Raw genomic sequence first — 18,958 nt, 5'->3', positions numbered from 1 at the left:
CATCATATCACTGCTAAGGACTGAACTTGCTTTAATTTCACCTTGGCTCGAGGTCAGTGCGGCTCAATAGGACATCGGCCCGTCTCCTTTTGACAACCCATCAGTGCCGATAATAGAACGGGGAATTTTACTGACTTGTTATGTTCTGAATCAGTTATAAACCCTCCAGTATATTTCACTGTGTCTTCAACACTGTGAGATCTGGCCTGGTATGCAATCTTTGTGTCTTTATGAACACTTCAGCAGAACATTAAATGAACATATGGAACTACAATTGCTGATTGAGACTGTATGGTTTGCCAACATTTAAGTGCAGTGTGAGAACAATCACAATGATCATTATTCTTCCATGTACGTTCTTGCGCGGCATCACCCGAACAAACCGAGCTGATCACAGCCCGGCTATCAGTCAATTCATTGCCAGAGCGGAAAAATGCACATTTTCAAGTTAGCAACGTGCACAATCCCGGAATCAGAGAGTGCCTGGATCGTGGGCAGTGATAATTTAACATGAGCATAAAGATTTTCAATATCATTATACATTACATGAACACATCCCGAGCTCCGAGATGTGTTTGCGAGCCATTGCCCCGAAATGAGGACTGAGTGTGCGGTACTATTCCTACCGGGGATTAAGTTTTCTTTCAAAAAGGTGCGAGAAAGTTTTGCTTCGTTTTCGGTCGGGCCGAAATAGCTCAGTTGGGAGAGCGTTAGACTGAAGATCTAAAGGTCCCTGGTTCAATCCCGGGTTTCGGCAATATCTGGTGATTTTGCGTTTCCTTCATTTTCAGGGGAGAAGCTGGTTTGATATCGAGACAGTGCATGAGGGATGGGCTGTTCAGCGGTGGCGTGATACTAATTTTGGACATGACATTTTTTTTAGATTCAGCGCTTTTTTTCTGTTATTTTCTATTTATACTCTGCCCAGTTTTGTATATGAAGAGTGAACAATGTTTAAGCGATGCGATGTGTTCAATTCTTATGAAGTAACTCTATCACCCAGTGTGTGCCGGATGCAAAATCATCTCAGGCTGGGCTTTCACGCAGCCCTAGGGCATTTTGTTGCCGTTTAAATCGGTCGTTTAGGGCGTGGTATTAATAAAGCCAAGAGCGCGGGGCCGATCCCCGTATGGGCCATCGCAATTTTTCATAATTTTTATTCGGTTTTTAGTAACATTTACAATCAAATCTTCATAACGAAACAAATCCACACGCAATCCCAAGGGATGGGAATTATTTGGAAAAACAGCCATTGCTTCTTTGCCGACGGTGTGCAGAGCACAACTTTCTGTTCATAACGTGTTTCTTGCTTTGCTGATAACCGATGAACTGGAGACCAGTTCCCGGCAATGGTTAAAAGCAGAACAGACAGACAGAACGGTTCTGTCGCCCTTGATGGGCAAAAGGCTTCAGTTCAGGACAAAAACACCAAATGAAATGTTCACACGGTACCGAGAGTGAAAATTCCCGGAAAAAGGAGAGAATGAAATGGATTTCAGTGGATGCCTAGCCGCACTTAACGCTGTGATTGCGCGGACATGTCTTTGGTGTTCTCCACAAAAACTGCTTTTTGCTGCGAACAGTTTTCCCTGGCGCGAATGTGATGAAAATTTCGAAAAAGCAAGGAGGAAAGACTGGGTTGGTCTGTTTGCTGGCACAGACGTTTGCAGCAGCTTCCCTGGTGGTCTAGTGGTTAGGATTCGGCGCTCTCACCGCCGCGGCCCGGGTTCGATTCCCGGTCAGGGAACATTGTATTTGCGTTGCTTCGAAATGCAATGCTGCTCCTGAACAAGCTTGCAGCTCACCTTGTTGTTGTTGCCCCAATCATCAGCAGCGCGTCGTGATACAACAGACACTTCTGTTTTAAAGTCTGCACTAAATGACAAGATCTCGCTCAACAAGTGGAACTATAATTGCTGAAAGACAACGTAAATTTTGCCAATCATGGCTTTCTTTAGTCTTCCAGGTACCTATTTGCGCCACATCACTCGAGCTTATCATCAATCAAAGCATTGCCACTGTGGAAATATTCAGCATTTTAAACTTCGCAAAGTGTGCAAGACTGGAATCAGGGAATGCCTGGACCATGAGGACCGATAACTTATCCTTGAGCATTCATTTGGCCTGGGCCCCTTCTATATTGCACATTGGCTCACTGCGTGTCAATGTTTAGCGTTCACAGGCGATTTGCAAGATCTGAATTTCCCGGCAGAGAATTCATGGAGTTTTTCATCAAACCGAGATTCACCATCACTAACGTTAAATCTCTCCTTGATTCGCGACTCTTAGCTCTCTTCATCATATCAGTGCTAAGGACTGAACCTGCTTTAATTTCACCTTGGCTCGAGGTCAGTGCGGCTCAATAGGACATCGGCCCGTCTCCTTTTGACAACCCATCAGTGCCGATAACAGAACGGGGAATTTTACTGACTTGTTATGTTCTGAATCAGTTATAAACTCTCCAGTATATTTCACTGTGTCTTCAACATTGTGAGATCTGGCCTGGTATGCAATCTTTGTGTCTTTATGAACACTTCAGCAGAACATTAAATGAACATATGGAACTACAATTGCTGATTGAGACTGCACGGTTTGCCAACATTTAAGTGCAGTGTGAGAACAATCACAATGATCATTTTTCTTCCATGTACGTTCTTGCGCGGCATCACCCGAACAAACCGAGCAGATCACAGCCCGGCTATCAGTCAATTCATTGCCAGAGCGGAAAAATGCACATTTTCAAGTTAGCAACGTGCACAATCCCGGAATCAGAGAGTGCCTGGATCGTGGGCAGTGATAAATTAACATGAGCATAAAGATTTTCAATATCATTATACATTACATGAACACATCCCGAGCTCCGAGATGTGTTTGCGAGCCATTGCCCCGAAATGAGGACTGAGTGTGCGGTACTATTCCTACCGGGGTTTAAGTTTTCTTTCAAAAAGGTGCGAGAAAGTTTTGCTTCGTTTTCTGTCGGGCCGAAATAGCTCAGTTGGGAGAGCGTTAGACTGAAGATCTAAAGGTCGCTGGTTCAATCCCGGGTTTCGGCAATATCTGGTGATTTTGCGTTTCCTTCATTTTCAGGGGAGAAGCTGGTTTGATATCGAGACAGTGCTTGAGGGATGGGCTGTTCAGCGGTGGCGTGATACTAATTTTGGACATGACATTTTTTTAGATTCAGCGCTCTTTTTCTGTTACTTTCTATTTATACTCTGCCCAGTTTTGTATATGAAGAGTGAACAATGTTTAAGCGATGCGATGTGTTCAATTCTTATGAGTAACTCTATCACCCAGTGTGTGCCGGATACAAAATCATCTCAGGCTGGGCTTTCACGCAGCCGTAGGGCATTTTGTTGCCGTTTAAATCGGTCGTTTAGGGCGTGGTATTAATAAAGCCAAGAGCGCGGGGCCGATCCCCGTATGGGCCATCGCAATTTTTCATAATTTTTATTCGGTTTTTAGTAACATTTACAATCAAATCTTCATAACGAAACAAATCCACACGCAATCCCAAGGGATGGGAATTATTTGGAATAACAGCCATTGCTTCTTTGCCGACGGTGTGCAGAGCACAACTTTCTGTTCATAACGTGTTTCTTGCTTTGCTGATAACCGATGAACAGGAGACCAGTTCCCGGCAATGGTTAAAAGCAGAACAGACAGACAGAACGGTTCTGTCGCCCTTGATGGGGAAAAGGCTTCAGTTCAGGACAAAAACACCAAATGAAATGTTCACACGGTACCGAGAGTGAAAATTCCCGGAAAAAGGAGAGAATGAAATGGATTTCAGTGGATGCCTAGCCGCACTTAACGCTGTGATTGCGCGGACATGTCTTTGGTGTTCTCCACAAAAACTGCTTTTTGCTGCGAACAGTTTTCTCTGGCGCGAATGTGATGAAAATTTCGAAAAAGCAAGGAGGAAGGACTGGGTTGGTCTGTTTGCTGGCACAGACGTTTGCTGCAGCTTCCCTGGTGGTCTAGTGGTTAGGATTCGGCGCTCTCACCGCCGCGGCCCGGGTTCGATTCTCGTTCAGGGAACATTGTATTTGCGTTGCTTCGAAATGCAATGCTGCTCATGAACAAGCTTGCAGCTCACCTTGCTGTTGTTGCCCCAATCATCAGCAGCGCGTCGTGATACAACAGACAGTTCTGTTTTAAAGTCTGCACTAAATGACAAGATCTCGCTCAACAAGTGGAACTACAATTGCTGAAAGACAACGTAAATTTTGCCAATCATGGCTTTCTTTAGTCTTCCAGGTACCTATTTGCGCCACATCACTCGAGCTTATCATCAATCAAAGCATTGCCACTGTGGAAATATTCAGCATTTTAAACTTCGCAAAGTGTGCAAGACTGGAATCAGGGAATGCCTGGACCATGGGGACCGATAACTTATCCTTGAGCATTCATTTGGCCTGGGCCCCTTCTATATTGCACATTGGCTCACTGCGTGTCAATGTTTAGCGTTCACAGGCGATTTGCAAGATCTGAATTTCCCGGCAGAGAATTCATGGAGTTTTTCATCAAACCGAGATTCACCATCACTAACGTTAAATCTCTCCTTGATTCGCGACTCTTATCTCTCTTCATCATATCACTGCTAAGGACTGAACCTGCTTTAATTTCACCTTGGCTCGAGGTCAGTGCGGCTCAATAGGACTTCGGCCCGTCTCCTTTTGACAACCCATCAGTGCCGAGAACAGAACGGGGAATTTTACTGACATGTTATGTTCTGAATCAGTTATAAACTCTCCAGTATATTTCACTGTATCTTCAACACTGTGAGATCTGGCCTGGTATGCAATCTTTGTGTCTTTATGAACACTTCAGCAGAACATTAAATGAACATATGGAACTACAATTGCTGATTGAGACTGTACGGTTTGCCAACATTTAAGTGCAGTGTGAGAACAATCAGAATGATCATTATTCTTCCATGTACGTTCTTGCGCGGCATCACCCGAACAAACCGAGCTGATCACAGCCCGGCTATCAGTCAATTCATTGCCAGAGCGGAAAAATGCACATTTTCAAGTTGGCAACGTGCACAATCCCGGAATCAGAGAGTGCCTGGATCGTGGGCAGTGATAAATTAACATGAGCATAAAGATTTTCAATATCATTATACATTACATGAACACATCCCGAGCTCCGAGATGTGTTTGCGAGCCATTGCCCCGAAATGAGGACTGAGTGTGCGGTACTATTCCTACCGGGGTTTAAGTTTTCTTTCAAAAAGGTGCGAGAAAGTTTTGCTTCGTTTTCTGTCGGGCCGAAATAGCTCAGTTGGGAGAGCGTTAGACTGAAGATCTAAAGGTCCCTGGTTCAATCCCGGGTTTCGGCAATATCTGGTGATTTTGCGTTTCCTTCATTTTCAGGGGAGAAGCTGGTTTGATATCGAGACAGTGCTTGAGGGATGGGCTATTCAGCGGTGGCGTGATACTAATTTTGGACATGACATTTTTTTAGAGTCAGCGCTCTTTTTCTGTTACTTTCTATTTATACTCTGCCCAGTTTTGTATATGAAGAGTGAACAATGTTTAAGCGATGCGATGTGTTCAATTCTTATGAAGTAACTCTATCACCCACTGTGTGCCGGATACAAAATCATCTCAGGCTGGGCTTTCACGCAGCCCTAGGGCATTTTGTTGCCGTTTAAATCGGTCGTTTAGGGCGTGGTATTAATAAAGCCAAGAGCGCGGGGCCGATCCCAGTATGGGCCATCGCAATTTTTCATAATTTTTATTCGGTTTTTAGTAACATTTACAATCAAATCTTCATAACGAAACAAATCCACACGCAATCCCAAGGGATGGGAATTATTTGGAATAACAGCCATTGCTTCTTTGCCGACGGTGTGCAGAGCACAACTTTCTGTTCATAACGTGTTTCTTGCTTTGCTGATAACCGATGAACAGGAGACCAGTTCCCGGCAATGGTTAAAAGCAGAACAGACAGACAGAACGGTTCTGTCGCCCTTGATGGGCAAAAGGCTTCAGTTCAGGACAAAAACACCAAATGAAATGTTCACACGGTACCGAGAGTGAAAATTCCCGGAAAAAGGAGAGAATGAAATGGATTTCAGTGGATGCCTAGCCGCACTTAACGCTGTGATTGCGCGGACATGTCTTTGGTGTTCTCCACAAAAAACTGCTTTTTGCTGCGAACAGTTTTCCCTGGCGCGAATGTGATGAAAATTTCGAAAAAGCAAGGAGGAAAGACTGGGTTGGTCTGTTTGCTGGCACAGACGTTTGCAGCAGCTTCCCTGGTGGTCTAGTGGTTAGGATTCGGCGCTCTCACCGCCGCGGCCCGGGTTCGATTCCCGGTCAGGGAACATTGTATTTGCGTTGCTTCGAAATGCAATGCTGCTCATGAACAAGCTTGCAGCTCACCTTGCTGTTGTTGCCCCAATCATCAGCAGCGCGTCGTGATACAACAGACAGTTCTGTTTTAAAGTCTGCACTAAATGACAAGATCTCGCTCAACAAGTGGAACTACAATTGCTGAAAGACAACGTAAATTTTGCCAATCATGGCTTTCTTTAGTCTTCCAGGTACCTATTTGCGCCACATCACTCGAGCTTATCATCAATCAAAGCATTGCCACTGTGGAAATATTCAGCATTTTAAACTTCGCAAAGTGTGCAAGACTGGAATCAGGGAATGCCTGGACCATGGGGACCGATAACTTATCCTTGAGCATTCATTTGGCCTGGGCCCCTTCTATATTGCACATTGGCTCACTGCGTGTCAATGTTTAGCGTTCACAGGCGATTTGCAAGATCTGAATTTCCCGGCAGAGAATTCATGGAGTTTTTCATCAAACCGAGATTCACCATCACTAACGTTAAATCTCTCCTTGATTCGCGACTCTTAGCTCTCTTCATCATATCAGTGCTAAGGACTGAACCTGCTTTAATTTCACCTTGGCTCGAGGTCAGTGCGGCTCAATAGGACATCGGCCCGTCTCCTTTTGACAACCCATCAGTGCCGATAACAGAACGGGGAATTTTACTGACTTGTTATGTTCTGAATCAGTTATAAACTCTCCAGTATATTTCACTGTGTCTTCAACATTGTGAGATCTGGCCTGGTATGCAATCTTTGTGTCTTTATGAACACTTCAGCAGAACATTAAATGAACATATGGAACTACAATTGCTGATTGAGACTGCACGGTTTGCCAACATTTAAGTGCAGTGTGAGAACAATCACAATGATCATTTTTCTTCCATGTACGTTCTTGCGCGGCATCACCCGAACAAACCGAGCAGATCACAGCCCGGCTATCAGTCAATTCATTGCCAGAGCGGAAAAATGCACATTTTCAAGTTAGCAACGTGCACAATCCCGGAATCAGAGAGTGCCTGGATCGTGGGCAGTGATAAATTAACATGAGCATAAAGATTTTCAATATCATTATACATTACATGAACACATCCCGAGCTCCGAGATGTGTTTGCGAGCCATTGCCCCGAAATGAGGACTGAGTGTGCGGTACTATTCCTACCGGGGTTTAAGTTTTCTTTCAAAAAGGTGCGAGAAAGTTTTGCTTCGTTTTCTGTCGGGCCGAAATAGCTCAGTTGGGAGAGCGTTAGACTGAAGATCTAAAGGTCCCTGGTTCAATCCCGGGTTTCGGCAATATCTGGTGATTTTGCGTTTCCTTCATTTTCAGGGGAGAAGCTGGTTTGATATCGAGACAGTGCTTGAGGGATGGGCTGTTCAGCGGTGGCGTGATACTAATTTTGGACATGACATTTTTTTAGGTTCAGCGCTCTTTTTCTGTTACTTTCTATTTATACTCTGCCCAGTTTTGTATATGAAGAGTGAACAATGTTTAAGCGATGCGATGTGTTCAATTCTTATGAGTAACTCTATCACCCAGTGTGTGCCGGATACAAAATCATCTCAGGCTGGGCTTTCACGCAGCCGTAGGGCATTTTGTTGCCGTTTAAATCGGTCGTTTAGGGCGTGGTATTAATAAAGCCAAGAGCGCGGGGCCGATCCCCGTATGGGCCATCGCAATTTTTCATAATTTTTATTCGGTTTTTAGTAACATTTACAATCAAATCTTCATAACGAAACAAATCCACACGCAATCCCAAGGGATGGGAATTATTTGGAATAACAGCCATTGCTTCTTTGCCGACGGTGTGCAGAGCACAACTTTCTGTTCATAACGTGTTTCTTGCTTTGCTGATAACCGATGAACAGGAGACCAGTTCCCGGCAATGGTTAAAAGCAGAACAGACAGACAGAACGGTTCTGTCGCCCTTGATGGGGAAAAGGCTTCAGTTCAGGACAAAAACACCAAATGAAATGTTCACACGGTACCGAGAGTGAAAATTCCCGGAAAAAGGAGAGAATGAAATGGATTTCAGTGGATGCCTAGCCGCACTTAACGCTGTGATTGCGCGGACATGTCTTTGGTGTTCTCCACAAAAACTGCTTTTTGCTGCGAACAGTTTTCTCTGGCGCGAATGTGATGAAAATTTCGAAAAAGCAAGGAGGAAGGACTGGGTTGGTCTGTTTGCTGGCACAGACGTTTGCTGCAGCTTCCCTGGTGGTCTAGTGGTTAGGATTCGGCGCTCTCACCGCCGCGGCCCGGGTTCGATTCTCGTTCAGGGAACATTGTATTTGCGTTGCTTCGAAATGCAATGCTGCTCATGAACAAGCTTGCAGCTCACCTTGCTGTTGTTGCCCCAATCATCAGCAGCGCGTCGTGATACAACAGACAGTTCTGTTTTAAAGTCTGCACTAAATGACAAGATCTCGCTCAACAAGTGGAACTACAATTGCTGAAAGACAACGTAAATTTTGCCAATCATGGCTTTCTTTAGTCTTCCAGGTACCTATTTGCGCCACATCACTCGAGCTTATCATCAATCAAAGCATTGCCACTGTGGAAATATTCAGCATTTTAAACTTCGCAAAGTGTGCAAGACTGGAATCAGGGAATGCCTGGACCATGGGGACCGATAACTTATCCTTGAGCATTCATTTGGCCTGGGCCCCTTCTATATTGCACATTGGCTCACTGCGTGTCAATGTTTAGCGTTCACAGGCGATTTGCAAGATCTGAATTTCCCGGCAGAGAATTCATGGAGTTTTTCATCAAACCGAGATTCACCATCACTAACGTTAAATCTCTCCTTGATTCGCGACTCTTATCTCTCTTCATCATATCACTGCTAAGGACTGAACCTGCTTTAATTTCACCTTGGCTCGAGGTCAGTGCGGCTCAATAGGACTTCGGCCCGTCTCCTTTTGACAACCCATCAGTGCCGAGAACAGAACGGGGAATTTTACTGACATGTTATGTTCTGAATCAGTTATAAACTCTCCAGTATATTTCACTGTATCTTCAACACTGTGAGATCTGGCCTGGTATGCAATCTTTGTGTCTTTATGAACACTTCAGCAGAACATTAAATGAACATATGGAACTACAATTGCTGATTGAGACTGTACGGTTTGCCAACATTTAAGTGCAGTGTGAGAACAATCAGAATGATCATTATTCTTCCATGTACGTTCTTGCGCGGCATCACCCGAACAAACCGAGCTGATCACAGCCCGGCTATCAGTCAATTCATTGCCAGAGCGGAAAAATGCACATTTTCAAGTTGGCAACGTGCACAATCCCGGAATCAGAGAGTGCCTGGATCGTGGGCAGTGATAAATTAACATGAGCATAAAGATTTTCAATATCATTATACATTACATGAACACATCCCGAGCTCCGAGATGTGTTTGCGAGCCATTGCCCCGAAATGAGGACTGAGTGTGCGGTACTATTCCTACCGGGGTTTAAGTTTTCTTTCAAAAAGGTGCGAGAAAGTTTTGCTTCGTTTTCTGTCGGGCCGAAATAGCTCAGTTGGGAGAGCGTTAGACTGAAGATCTAAAGGTCCCTGGTTCAATCCCGGGTTTCGGCAATATCTGGTGATTTTGCGTTTCCTTCATTTTCAGGGGAGAAGCTGGTTTGATATCGAGACAGTGCTTGAGGGATGGGCTATTCAGCGGTGGCGTGATACTAATTTTGGACATGACATTTTTTTAGAGTCAGCGCTCTTTTTCTGTTACTTTCTATTTATACTCTGCCCAGTTTTGTATATGAAGAGTGAACAATGTTTAAGCGATGCGATGTGTTCAATTCTTATGAAGTAACTCTATCACCCACTGTGTGCCGGATACAAAATCATCTCAGGCTGGGCTTTCACGCAGCCCTAGGGCATTTTGTTGCCGTTTAAATCGGTCGTTTAGGGCGTGGTATTAATAAAGCCAAGAGCGCGGGGCCGATCCCAGTATGGGCCATCGCAATTTTTCATAATTTTTATTCGGTTTTTAGTAACATTTACAATCAAATCTTCATAACGAAACAAATCCACACGCAATCCCAAGGGATGGGAATTATTTGGAATAACAGCCATTGCTTCTTTGCCGACGGTGTGCAGAGCACAACTTTCTGTTCATAACGTGTTTCTTGCTTTGCTGATAACCGATGAACAGGAGACCAGTTCCCGGCAATGGTTAAAAGCAGAACAGACAGACAGAACGGTTCTGTCGCCCTTGATGGGCAAAAGGCTTCAGTTCAGGACAAAAACACCAAATGAAATGTTCACACGGTACCGAGAGTGAAAATTCCCGGAAAAAGGAGAGAATGAAATGGATTTCAGTGGATGCCTAGCCGCACTTAACGCTGTGATTGCGCGGACATGTCTTTGGTGTTCTCCACAAAAAACTGCTTTTTGCTGCGAACAGTTTTCCCTGGCGCGAATGTGATGAAAATTTCGAAAAAGCAAGGAGGAAAGACTGGGTTGGTCTGTTTGCTGGCACAGACGTTTGCAGCAGCTTCCCTGGTGGTCTAGTGGTTAGGATTCGGCGCTCTCACCGCCGCGGCCCGGGTTCGATTCCCGGTCAGGGAACATTGTATTTGCGTTGCTTCGAAATGCAATGCTGCTCATGAACAAGCTTGCAGCTCACCTTGCTGTTGTTGCCCCAATCATCAGCAGCGCGTCGTGATACAACAGACAGTTCTGTTTTAAAGTCTGCACTAAATGACAAGATCTCGCTCAACAAGTGGAACTACAATTGCTGAAAGACAACGTAAATTTTGCCAATCATGGCTTTCTTTAGTCTTCCAGGTACCTATTTGCGCCACATCACTCGAGCTTATCATCAATCAAAGCATTGCCACTGTGGAAATATTCAGCATTTTAAACTTCGCAAAGTGTGCAAGACTGGAATCAGGGAATGCCTGGACCATGGGGACCGATAACTTATCCTTGAGCATTCATTTGGCCTGGGCCCCTTCTATATTGCACATTGGCTCACTGCGTGTCAATGTTTAGCGTTCACAGGCGATTTGCAAGATCTGAATTTCCCGGCAGAGAATTCATGGAGTTTTTCATCAAACCGAGATTCACCATCACTAACGTTAAATCTCTCCTTGATTCGCGACTCTTAGCTCTCTTCATCATATCAGTGCTAAGGACTGAACCTGCTTTAATTTCACCTTGGCTCGAGGTCAGTGCGGCTCAATAGGACATCGGCCCGTCTCCTTTTGACAACCCATCAGTGCCGATAACAGAACGGGGAATTTTACTGACTTGTTATGTTCTGAATCAGTTATAAACTCTCCAGTATATTTCACTGTGTCTTCAACATTGTGAGATCTGGCCTGGTATGCAATCTTTGTGTCTTTATGAACACTTCAGCAGAACATTAAATGAACATATGGAACTACAATTGCTGATTGAGACTGCACGGTTTGCCAACATTTAAGTGCAGTGTGAGAACAATCACAATGATCATTTTTCTTCCATGTACGTTCTTGCGCGGCATCACCCGAACAAACCGAGCAGATCACAGCCCGGCTATCAGTCAATTCATTGCCAGAGCGGAAAAATGCACATTTTCAAGTTAGCAACGTGCACAATCCCGGAATCAGAGAGTGCCTGGATCGTGGGCAGTGATAAATTAACATGAGCATAAAGATTTTCAATATCATTATACATTACATGAACACATCCCGAGCTCCGAGATGTGTTTGCGAGCCATTGCCCCGAAATGAGGACTGAGTGTGCGGTACTATTCCTACCGGGGTTTAAGTTTTCTTTCAAAAAGGTGCGAGAAAGTTTTGCTTCGTTTTCTGTCGGGCCGAAATAGCTCAGTTGGGAGAGCGTTAGACTGAAGATCTAAAGGTCCCTGGTTCAATCCCGGGTTTCGGCAATATCTGGTGATTTTGAGTTTCCTTCATTTTCAGGGGAGAAGCTGGTTTGATATCGAGACAGTGCTTGAGGGATGGGCTGTTCAGCGGTGGCGTGATACTAATTTTGGACATGACATTTTTTTAGATTCAGCGCTCTTTTTCTGTTACTTTCTATTTATACTCTGCCCAGTTTTGTATATGAAGAGTGAACAATGTTTAAGCGATGCGATGTGTTCAATTCTTATGAGTAACTCTATCACCCAGTGTGTGCCGGATACAAAATCATCTCAGGCTGGGCTTTCACGCAGCCGTAGGGCATTTTGTTGCCGTTTAAATCGGTCGTTTAGGGCGTGGTATTAATAAAGCCAAGAGCGCGGGGCCGATCCCCGTATGGGCCATCGCAATTTTTCATAATTTTTATTCGGTTTTTAGTAACATTTACAATCAAATCTTCATAACGAAACAAATCCACACGCAATCCCAAGGGATGGGAATTATTTGGAAAAACAGCCATTGCTTCTTTGCCGACGGTGTGCAGAGCACAACTTTCTGTTCATAACGTGTTTCTTGCTTTGCTGATAACCGATGAACTGGAGACCAGTTCCCGGCAATGGTTAAAAGCAGAACAGACAGACAGAACGGTTCTGTCGCCCTTGATGGGCAAAAGGCTTCAGTTCAGGACAAAAACACCAAATGAAATGTTCACACGGTACCGAGAGTGAAAATTCCCGGAAAAAGGAGAGAATGAAATGGATTTCAGTGGATGCCTAGCCGCACTTAACGCTGTGATTGCGCGGACATGTCTTTGGTGTTCTCCACAAAAACTGCTTTTTGCTGCGAACAGTTTTCCCTGGCGCGAATGTGATGAAAATTTCGAAAAAGCAAGGAGGAAAGACTGGGTTGGTCTGTTTGCTGGCACAGACGTTTGCAGCAGCTTCCCTGGTGGTCTAGTGGTTAGGATTCGGCGCTCTCACCGCCGCGGCCCGGGTTCGATTCCCGGTCAGGGAACATTGTATTTGCGTTGCTTCGAAATGCAATGCTGCTCCTGAACAAGCTTGCAGCTCACCTTGTTGTTGTTGCCCCAATCATCAGCAGCGCGTCGTGATACAACAGACACTTCTGTTTTAAAGTCTGCACTAAATGACAAGATCTCGCTCAACAAGTGGAACTATAATTGCTGAAAGACAACGTAAATTTTGCCAATCATGGCTTTCTTTAGTCTTCCAGGTACCTATTTGCGCCACATCACTCGAGCTTATCATCAATCAAAGCATTGCCACTGTGGAAATATTCAGCATTTTAAACTTCGCAAAGTGTGCAAGACTGGAATCAGGGAATGCCTGGACCATGAGGACCGATAACTTATCCTTGAGCATTCATTTGGCCTGGGCCCCTTCTATATTGCACATTGGCTCACTGCGTGTCAATGTTTAGCGTTCACAGGCGATTTGCAAGATCTGAATTTCCCGGCAGAGAATTCATGGAGTTTTTCATCAAACCGAGATTCACCATCACTAACGTTAAATCTCTCCTTGATTCGCGACTCTTAGCTCTCTTCATCATATCAGTGCTAAGGACTGAACCTGCTTTAATTTCACCTTGGCTCGAGGTCAGTGCGGCTCAATAGGACATCGGCCCGTCTCCTTTTGACAACCCATCAGTGCCGATAACAGAACGGGGAATTTTACTGACTTGTTATGTTCTGAATCAGTTATAAACTCTCCAGTATATTTCACTGTGTCTTCAACATTGTGAGATCTGGCCTGGTATGCAATCTTTGTGTCTTTATGAACACTTCAGCAGAACATTAAATGAACATATGGAACTACAATTGCTGATTGAGACTGCACGGTTTGCCAACATTTAAGTGCAGTGTGAGAACAATCACAATGATCATTTTTCTTCCATGTACGTTCTTGCGCGGCATCACCCGAACAAACCGAGCAGATCACAGCCCGGCTATCAGTCAATTCATTGCCAGAGCGGAAAAATGCACATTTTCAAGTTAGCAACGTGCACAATCCCGGAATCAGAGAGTGCCTGGATCGTGGGCAGTGATAAATTAACATGAGCATAAAGATTTTCAATATCATTATACATTACATGAACACATCCCGAGCTCCGAGATGTGTTTGCGAGCCATTGCCCCGAAATGAGGACTGAGTGTGCGGTACTATTCCTACCGGGGTTTAAGTTTTCTTTCAAAAAGGTGCGAGAAAGTTTTGCTTCGTTTTCTGTCGGGCCGAAATAGCTCAGTTGGGAGAGCGTTAGACTGAAGATCTAAAGGTCCCTGGTTCAATCCCGGGTTTCGGCAATATCTGGTGATTTTGCGTTTCCTTCATTTTCAGGGGAGAAGCTGGTTTGATATCGAGACAGTGCTTGAGGGATGGGCTGTTCAGCGGTGGCGTGATACTAATTTTGGACATGACATTATTTTAGATTCAGCGCTCTTTTTCTGTTACTTTCTATTTATACTCTGCCCAGTTTTGTATATGAAGAGTGAACAATGTTTAAGCGATGCGATGTGTTCAATTCTTATGAGTAACTCTATCACCCAGTGTGTGCCGGATACAAAATCATCTCAGGCTGGGCTTTCACGCAGCCGTAGGGCATTTTGTTGCCGTTTAAATCGGTCGTTTAGGGCGTGGTATTAATAAAGCCAAGAGCGCGGGGCCGATCCCCGTATGGGCCATCGCAATTTTTCATAATTTTTATTCGGTTTTTAGTAACATTTACAATCAAATCTTCATAACGAAACAAATCCACACGCAATCCCAAGGGATGGGAATTATTTGGAATAACAGCCATTGCTTCTTTGCCGACGGTGTGCAGAGCACAACTTTCTGTTCATAACGTGTTTCTTGCTTTGCTGATAACCGATGAACAGGAGACCAGTTCCCGGCAATGGTTAAAAGCAGAACAGACAGACAGAACGGTTCTGTCGCCCTTGATGGGGAAAAGGCTTCAGTTCAGGACAAAAACACCAAATGAAATGTTCACACGGTACCGAGAGTGAAAATTCCCGGAAAAAGGAGAGAATGAAATGGATTTCAGTGGATGCCTAGCCGCACTTAACGCTGTGATTGCGCGGACATGTCTTTGGTGTTCTCCACAAAAACTGCTTTTTGCTGCGAACAGTTTTCTCTGGCGCGAATGTGATGAAAATTTCGAAAAAGCAAGGAGGAAGGACTGGGTTGGTCTGTTTGCTGGCACAGACGTTTGCTGCAGCTTCCCTGGTGGTCTAGTGGTTAGGATTCGGCGCTCTCACCGCCGCGGCCCGGGTTCGATTCTCGTTCAGGGAACATTGTATTTGCGTTGCTTCGAAATGCAATGCTGCTCATGAACAAGCTTGCAGCTCACCTTGCTGTTGTTGCCCCAATCATCAGCAGCGCGTCGTGATACAACAGACAGTTCTGTTTTAAAGTCTGCACTAAATGACAAGATCTCGCTCAACAAGTGGAACTACAATTGCTGAAAGACAACGTAAATTTTGCCAATCATGGCTTTCTTTAGTCTTCCAGGTACCTATTTGCGCCACATCACTCGAGCTTATCATCAATCAAAGCATTGCCACTGTGGAAATATTCAGCATTTTAAACTTCGCAAAGTGTGCAAGACTGGAATCAGGGAATGCCTGGACCATGGGGACCGATAACTTATCCTTGAGCATTCATTTGGCCTGGGCCCCTTCTATATTGCACATTGGCTCACTGCGTGTCAATGTTTAGCGTTCACAGGCGATTTGCAAGATCTGAATTTCCCGGCAGAGAATTCATGGAGTTTTTCATCAAACCGAGATTCACCATCACTAACGTTAAATCTCTCCTTGATTCGCGACTCTTATCTCTCTTCATCATATCACTGCTAAGGACTGAACCTGCTTTAATTTCACCTTGGCTCGAGGTCAGTGCGGCTCAATAGGACTTCGGCCCGTCTCCTTTTGACAACCCATCAGTGCCGAGAACAGAACGGGGAATTTTACTGACATGTTATGTTCTGAATCAGTTATAAACTCTCCAGTATATTTCACTGTATCTTCAACACTGTGAGATCTGGCCTGGTATGCAATCTTTGTGTCTTTATGAACACTTCAGCAGAACATTAAATGAACATATGGAACTACAATTGCTGATTGAGACTGTACGGTTTGCCAACATTTAAGTGCAGTGTGAGAACAATCAGAATGATCATTATTCTTCCATGTACGTTCTTGCGCGGCATCACCCGAACAAACCGAGCTGATCACAGCCCGGCTATCAGTCAATTCATTGCCAGAGCGGAAAAATGCACATTTTCAAGTTGGCAACGTGCACAATCCCGGAATCAGAGAGTGCCTGGATCGTGGGCAGTGATAAATTAACATGAGCATAAAGATTTTCAATATCATTATACATTACATGAACACATCCCGAGCTCCGAGATGTGTTTGCGAGCCATTGCCCCGAAATGAGGACTGAGTGTGCGGTACTATTCCTACCGGGGTTTAAGTTTTCTTTCAAAAAGGTGCGAGAAAGTTTTGCTTCGTTTTCTGTCGGGCCGAAATAGCTCAGTTGGGAGAGCGTTAGACTGAAGATCTAAAGGTCCCTGGTTCAATCCCGGGTTTCGGCAATATCTGGTGATTTTGCGTTTCCTTCATTTTCAGGGGAGAAGCTGGTTTGATATCGAGACAGTGCTTGAGGGATGGGCTATTCAGCGGTGGCGTGATACTAATTTTGGACATGACATTTTTTTAGAGTCAGCGCTCTTTTTCTGTTACTTTCTATTTATACTCTGCCCAGTTTTGTATATGAAGAGTGAACAATGTTTAAGCGATGCGATGTGTTCAATTCTTATGAAGTAACTCTATCACCCACTGTGTGCCGGATACAAAATCATCTCAGGCTGGGCTTTCACGCAGCCCTAGGGCATTTTGTTGCCGTTTAAATCGGTCGTTTAGGGCGTGGTATTAATAAAGCCAAGAGCGCGGGGCCGATCCCAGTATGGGCCATCGCAATTTTTCATAATTTTTATTCGGTTTTTAGTAACATTTACAATCAAATCTTCATAACGAAACAAATCCACACGCAATCCCAAGGGATGGGAATTATTTGGAATAACAGCCATTGCTTCTTTGCCGACGGTGTGCAGAGCACAACTTTCTGTTCATAACGTGTTTCTTGCTTTGCTGATAACCGATGAACAGGAGACCAGTTCCCGGCAATGGTTAAAAGCAGAACAGACAGACAGAACGGTTCTGTCGCCCTTGATGGGCAAAAGGCTTCAGTTCAGGACAAAAACACCAAATGAAATGTTCACACGGTACCGAGAGTGAAAATTCCCGGAAAAAGGAGAGAATGAAATGGATTTCAGTGGATGCCTAGCCGCACTTAACGCTGTGATTGCGCGGACATGTCTTTGGTGTTCTCCACAAAAAACTGCTTTTTGCTGCGAACAGTTTTCCCTGGCGCGAATGTGATGAAAATTTCGAAAAAGCAAGGAGGAAAGACTGGGTTGGTCTGTTTGCTGGCACAGACGTTTGCAGCAGCTTCCCTGGTGGTCTAGTGGTTAGGATTCGGCGCTCTCACCGCCGCGGCCCGGGTTCGATTCCCGGTCAGGGAACATTGTATTTGCGTTGCTTCGAAATGCAATGCTGCTCATGAACAAGCTTGCAGCTCACCTTGCTGTTGTTGCCCCAATCATCAGCAGCGCGTCGTGATACAACAGACAGTTCTGTTTTAAAGTCTGCACTAAATGACAAGATCTCGCTCAACAAGTGGAACTACAATTGCTGAAAGACAACGTAAATTTTGCCAATCATGGCTTTCTTTAGTCTTCCAGGTACCTATTTGCGCCACATCACTCGAGCTTATCATCAATCAAAGCATTGCCACTGTGGAAATATTCAGCATTTTAAACTTCGCAAAGTGTGCAAGACTGGAATCAGGGAATGCCTGGACCATGGGGACCGATAACTTATCCTTGAGCATTCATTTGGCCTGGGCCCCTTCTATATTGCACATTGGCTCACTGCGTGTCAATGTTTAGCGTTCACAGGCGATTTGCAAGATCTGAATTTCCCGGCAGAGAATTCATGGAGTTTTTCATCAAACCGAGATTCACCATCACTAACGTTAAATCTCTCCTTGATTCGCGACTCTTAGCTCTCTTCATCATATCAGTGCTAAGGACTGAACCTGCTTTAATTTCACCTTGGCTCGAGGTCAGTGCGGCTCAATAGGACATCGGCCCGTCTCCTTTTGACAACCCATCAGTGCCGATAACAGAACGGGGAATTTTACTGACTTGTTATGTTCTGAATCAGTTATAAACTCTCCAGTATATTTCACTGTGTCTTCAACATTGTGAGATCTGGCCTGGTATGCAATCTTTGTGTCTTTATGAACACTTCAGCAGAACATTAAATGAACATATGGAACTACAATTGCTGATTGAGACTGCACGGTTTGCCAACATTTAAGTGCAGTGTGAGAACAATCACAATGATCATTTTTCTTCCATGTACGTTCTTGCGCGGCATCACCCGAACAAACCGAGCAGATCACAGCCCGGCTATCAGTCAATTCATTGCCAGAGCGGAAAAATGCACATTTTCAAGTTAGCAACGTGCACAATCCCGGAATCAGAGAGTGCCTGGATCGTGGGCAGTGATAAATTAACATGAGCATAAAGATTTTCAATATCATTATACATTACATGAACACATCCCGAGCTCCGAGATGTGTTTGCGAGCCATTGCCCCGAAATG

At 44.6% G+C, this 18,958-nt stretch overlaps 16 non-coding genes across 16 annotated transcripts; all 16 read left to right on the top strand.

Annotated features, from left to right (window-relative positions):
* The first annotated feature begins 684 nt into the window (after nucleotides 1–684).
* trnaf-gaa (transfer RNA phenylalanine (anticodon GAA)) lies at nucleotides 685–757 on the top strand. Its single transcript has one exon. It is a non-coding gene; the product is annotated as a tRNA-Phe (tRNA).
* A 918-nt stretch (nucleotides 758–1,675) lies between these two features.
* On the top strand, nucleotides 1,676–1,747 carry trnae-cuc (transfer RNA glutamic acid (anticodon CUC)). The gene has a single exon. It is a non-coding gene; the product is annotated as a tRNA-Glu (tRNA).
* Nucleotides 1,748–2,980: 1,233 nt separating this feature from the next.
* On the top strand, nucleotides 2,981–3,053 carry trnaf-gaa (transfer RNA phenylalanine (anticodon GAA)). Its single transcript has one exon. It is a non-coding gene; the product is annotated as a tRNA-Phe (tRNA).
* Nucleotides 3,054–3,969: 916 nt separating this feature from the next.
* trnae-cuc (transfer RNA glutamic acid (anticodon CUC)) lies at nucleotides 3,970–4,041 on the top strand. Its single transcript has one exon. It is a non-coding gene; the product is annotated as a tRNA-Glu (tRNA).
* A 1,233-nt stretch (nucleotides 4,042–5,274) lies between these two features.
* trnaf-gaa (transfer RNA phenylalanine (anticodon GAA)) lies at nucleotides 5,275–5,347 on the top strand. Its single transcript has one exon. It is a non-coding gene; the product is annotated as a tRNA-Phe (tRNA).
* A 918-nt stretch (nucleotides 5,348–6,265) lies between these two features.
* trnae-cuc (transfer RNA glutamic acid (anticodon CUC)) lies at nucleotides 6,266–6,337 on the top strand. Its single transcript has one exon. It is a non-coding gene; the product is annotated as a tRNA-Glu (tRNA).
* Nucleotides 6,338–7,570: 1,233 nt separating this feature from the next.
* Nucleotides 7,571–7,643, top strand: trnaf-gaa (transfer RNA phenylalanine (anticodon GAA)). Its single transcript has one exon. It is a non-coding gene; the product is annotated as a tRNA-Phe (tRNA).
* Nucleotides 7,644–8,559: 916 nt separating this feature from the next.
* On the top strand, nucleotides 8,560–8,631 carry trnae-cuc (transfer RNA glutamic acid (anticodon CUC)). Its single transcript has one exon. It is a non-coding gene; the product is annotated as a tRNA-Glu (tRNA).
* A 1,233-nt stretch (nucleotides 8,632–9,864) lies between these two features.
* Nucleotides 9,865–9,937, top strand: trnaf-gaa (transfer RNA phenylalanine (anticodon GAA)). The gene has a single exon. It is a non-coding gene; the product is annotated as a tRNA-Phe (tRNA).
* Nucleotides 9,938–10,855: 918 nt separating this feature from the next.
* Nucleotides 10,856–10,927, top strand: trnae-cuc (transfer RNA glutamic acid (anticodon CUC)). The gene has a single exon. It is a non-coding gene; the product is annotated as a tRNA-Glu (tRNA).
* A 1,233-nt stretch (nucleotides 10,928–12,160) lies between these two features.
* trnaf-gaa (transfer RNA phenylalanine (anticodon GAA)) lies at nucleotides 12,161–12,233 on the top strand. The gene has a single exon. It is a non-coding gene; the product is annotated as a tRNA-Phe (tRNA).
* Nucleotides 12,234–13,149: 916 nt separating this feature from the next.
* On the top strand, nucleotides 13,150–13,221 carry trnae-cuc (transfer RNA glutamic acid (anticodon CUC)). The gene has a single exon. It is a non-coding gene; the product is annotated as a tRNA-Glu (tRNA).
* A 1,233-nt stretch (nucleotides 13,222–14,454) lies between these two features.
* Nucleotides 14,455–14,527, top strand: trnaf-gaa (transfer RNA phenylalanine (anticodon GAA)). Its single transcript has one exon. It is a non-coding gene; the product is annotated as a tRNA-Phe (tRNA).
* Nucleotides 14,528–15,443: 916 nt separating this feature from the next.
* Nucleotides 15,444–15,515, top strand: trnae-cuc (transfer RNA glutamic acid (anticodon CUC)). Its single transcript has one exon. It is a non-coding gene; the product is annotated as a tRNA-Glu (tRNA).
* A 1,233-nt stretch (nucleotides 15,516–16,748) lies between these two features.
* Nucleotides 16,749–16,821, top strand: trnaf-gaa (transfer RNA phenylalanine (anticodon GAA)). The gene has a single exon. It is a non-coding gene; the product is annotated as a tRNA-Phe (tRNA).
* A 918-nt stretch (nucleotides 16,822–17,739) lies between these two features.
* Nucleotides 17,740–17,811, top strand: trnae-cuc (transfer RNA glutamic acid (anticodon CUC)). Its single transcript has one exon. It is a non-coding gene; the product is annotated as a tRNA-Glu (tRNA).
* The last annotated feature ends 1,147 nt before the right edge of the window (nucleotides 17,812–18,958 follow it).

Source organism: Pristiophorus japonicus, chromosome 28 (assembly GCF_044704955.1).
Source record: "Pristiophorus japonicus isolate sPriJap1 chromosome 28, sPriJap1.hap1, whole genome shotgun sequence".
Taxonomy (NCBI): Eukaryota; Metazoa; Chordata; class Chondrichthyes; family Pristiophoridae; genus Pristiophorus; species Pristiophorus japonicus.
This window is presented reverse-complemented; position numbering and strand designations above follow the sequence as displayed.